Below are 4011 nucleotides of genomic sequence, written 5' to 3'. Positions count from 1 at the left end.
TTGCTCTGCTATTGGAAATCGCTATTGGATTATTTAGCTATAATCATTCAGATGTTCTGGGAATTTTGGGTTCACTGTGCAAATCATTAAAGCTTGTTATAATTTGTGAATGTATATTTGTTTGTAAAATTGTTTAAATATTTTTATATTGGAAACATGAAAAAAGACATTTCAGCAACATGTTTTTCAGCAGTGTATGACTTTATAATAGTTAAACCAAACAGCACAGCCAGAAAACATGGAGAAAATTCTGACTCGGAAAAGGACAAGTTAACATGGCTCATCACACCAGTATCAAAAAATGATTAGTTCACAGATACATTTATACAAGTTCATTCAACAAATGGTAAAGGTACAAAGGTATAACACAAAGGCACAACAAACTGAAATCAGTGTGCACAACTAGCTGAAGTTTGCTGTGCTTTATCCTAACATTAAACAAAGTGAATGTCTGCAATCATTTAGTCAGGGACGACTGCACAAATCTCATGAATATTTATGTATTCTCCGCCCACTGAAATCGAAAATCTCTTAACACCGAGAGCCTGTGCCATGATGGTAGTTGAACAAATTTAGAGTTACAGGATTAGTTTCGAGTTGACAAAACCAAACCACTCCAATCTGGCTTTGTTGGTATGATGCTGATCATCAACTTTCTTTGTCAACTCAGGCTTTGATGAGTTTGTGAAGCACGTGCACATGAATGTGTGACATCAGTGGCGAACAGCCAAAACAGCAAGGGTGATTCACTTCTCGAGAGATTCAAAACTCTTTTGCTAAAGGTTAAAGGGATAGTTCACCTTCGGTTGCTGGTCCCCATTGACTTCTATAGTATGGAAAAAAACACACTATGCAAGTCAATGGGGACCAGCAGAAGGTGAACTATCCCTTTAAGGGATTGAAGAATGTGAGGAATTTAAACGCATTTAAACTGAAGAAAGTACTTGTCCATGAACGAGGACAAAGAAAAGAAATGATCTTGCTCTGTCAGTGCAGTCACAAGTGAAACTTGTGAAGTTTGTTTATATAGTTGATAAAATATAGCAATAGAGACTCGAACATGTAAGGTCACATGTAGTCATTTTTAAAGCATTATCTATTGATTCTACAGCTTATTTATATTACATATGATCTGTATATATTAATATTAATTTAAAATAAATGCTTTATTATAATTGTTAAACTAAAATTGCTTGTGTGTAATGGATTAATAACAATATAAATCATATAATAATTATATAAATCATGTATAAATCACATAAAATAATTCAAAGTAATTATAATTAAAGCCAGACAAGTTTGTTGTTAAATAATTTATTTATTTTACTATATAGTGACCTTTAATTTGGAGGAAGAGATACTGGGGGAGTGACTTTTCTGTGTCAGACATGTGTCACTTTGCTCACATCTGATTTCAGTTTGAGATCTCTTACCCAGAACAAAACCTGCCCTGGAGCAGGTTAGCTGTGGAGTGTAAGTTACTATGGTAATGAACGCCGCTAAAAGCCAAGCCACTTTCATGGTTCCTACAACCCAGGATTGGTGCAAACTAAACTGAAACTTACCTGGCTAGCCAGCTAATCCGGCTTCATGGTACAGGCCCTGGATCAGCAGATCGCCGCTTATCAGACCTTTAATGTTAGTCCAGTGTGATGGTGATCAAACTCAACCAAGCTTCACACACTCACTCAAACACACTCACACTCACACACACACACACACACACACACTCACACTCACATGGTTTACATGAGATCAGTAGAGTCATAATCAGAGATATGTGTGTGTGTATATATATATATATATACACACACACACATATCTATAGTCATAAAGTCATAATAGCCAAAAAATTATAATTTTTAATCATCCTGCTTTCATTATATTTCATTATAGTTGGTAATACACCCCAAACAACAATCATAACTTTGGAAACTAACGAATTTAAACTCGGCTCATATCAAGGATAAGTGTAAGGTTCACATTCTTAACAATTGTAATATCACCACCTAGTGGAAGTGATTAAAACTACATCGATTCGTGTTCGACGTCAGGACGTCACTTGGAACACAGAGGCATCCACAACGTGATTACGTCAACTCTCATATGGGTGGGCCAGTCTTTTTAATCGGTCATGACTATTTGAGACATATTTTAGCAACCGTTGTGATTCGACAATATTTGAAGTACTCCAAATACTTAATAACGAATTCGGGAATTTACCGCACAAAAAACTGCCGTGACCCGGATTCGAACCGGGGTTGCTGCGGCCACAACGCAGAGTACTAACCACTATACGATCACGGCGAGCCACCTACAGGACGAACGCATAGGCGAAAATATAGACAGATGATTGTTAAATCAGCCACATAGGCTGCGTTTTACAGTCTCTTTAAATTCACGGAGCATACTGATGAACAGCTGTTCTTATTTTCATGTTGTAAAACAATACATTTGTGCGTAAAAGTGTAAGTTCACCACTAATTCATGACTGAGACAGTTGTCCCTTTCTATTTTAATATACTTTCAAATGTAATTTATTCCTGTGATACGAAGCTGGATTTTCAGCATCATTACTCCAGTCTTCAGTGTCAGATGATCCTTCAGAAATCAATCTAATATGCTGATTTATTATCAATGTTGAAAACTGCTTAATATTTTTATAGAACATGTGATACTTTTTTTCAGGATTCTTTGATGAATAAAATGTACAAATCTTTTCTAGCAACACAAGTCTTTGCTATCAATAATTAAACATATCCTTGCTGAATAAAAGTATTATTTTCTTTCAAACAAGAAAGAAAAAATATATATACTGACCCCAAATTTTTAAACGGTAGTGTATATTGTTACAAAAGAATTCTACTTTAAATAAATGTTGTTCTTTTTAACTTTTTATTCATCAAAGAATTTTCAGGATTCTTTTATGAATATAAAAAAAGAAAACTGCATTTATTCAAAATGGAAATCTTCTGTTACAATATGCACTACCATTCAAAAGTTTGGAGTCAGTACATTTTTTTTCTTTCTTTTTTTTGAAAGTAATAATGAATACTTTTGGATGTGTTAAATGGATAAAAAGTGATAGTAAAGACTCATATTGTTAGAAAAGATTGTAATTTTAAATAAATGCTGTTCTTTTTAACTTTTTATTCATCAAAGAATCCTGAAAAAAGTATTACAGGTTCCATATATACATATATATATATATATATATTAAGCAGCACAACTGTTTCCAACATTGATAATAAATAAGCATAATGTGACACTGAGGACTGGGGTAATGGTAATGGTAAATTCAGCCTTGCATCACAGGATTAAATTATATTTTAGAGTACATTAAAATAGAAAATGATTATTTTAAATTGCAATAATTTTTCACAATATTACTGTGTTTTTTCTGTATTTTTGATCAAATCAATGCAGACTTGATGAGATGAGCATTAGATGCTTCTTTATAAAACATAGGCCCAAAAGATCTTACTGATCCCAAACTTTTGAACGGCAGTTTATATATATATATGCATAAATGTATGATGTTCACTATCTATATTTGAATAAAAGTGCATGTTTAATGTTATTGTTACTCAATTAAAAAAAACCTCAAATAACAAAATAACACTGAGCATAACACTAGGCTAAAACTTCTCAGATATCCAATTTTTGGACTCTTTCTCTAATTCAATTCATTTTCCAGTTACACCCAAATAACATAAGGACGCCTGGAAACTACCTTTAACTTTTTACTTTTTAACATGCAGTAAATTCCAGGTTTTCCATAAAACAATGATGTTGTGATGTGTTCTTGTTCTTGTCTGAGGTTGTCATGACAGTGACACTCAATCACCATCAACAAAAGAATAAATCAATAAGGGATTAGATCAGTAAGAGTTTTAAGATTATGTCACTAGCGAATCATAATTTTATTTATTTATTTAGTCATTTAGCAGACGTTTTTATCCAAAGCGACTTACAAATGAGGACAATAAAAGCAGTCAAAACTAACAAAAG

The 4011-nt window shown here is 33.1% G+C and overlaps 1 non-coding gene across 1 annotated transcript; it reads right to left on the bottom strand.

Annotated features, from left to right (window-relative positions):
- Positions 1 to 2235: 2235 nt before the first annotated feature.
- trnah-gug (transfer RNA histidin (anticodon GUG)) lies at positions 2236 to 2307 on the bottom strand. Its single transcript has one exon. It is a non-coding gene; the product is annotated as a tRNA-His (tRNA).
- Positions 2308 to 4011: the final 1704 nt, after the last annotated feature.

This window comes from Sinocyclocheilus anshuiensis, unplaced genomic scaffold (assembly GCF_001515605.1).
Source record: "Sinocyclocheilus anshuiensis isolate Anshui unplaced genomic scaffold, SAMN03320099.WGS_v1.1 scaffold961, whole genome shotgun sequence".
Lineage (NCBI taxonomy): Eukaryota > Metazoa > Chordata > Actinopteri > Cypriniformes > Cyprinidae > Sinocyclocheilus > Sinocyclocheilus anshuiensis.
Note: the sequence above shows the minus strand (reverse complement) of the source record. Positions and strands in the feature narration are given on the sequence as shown.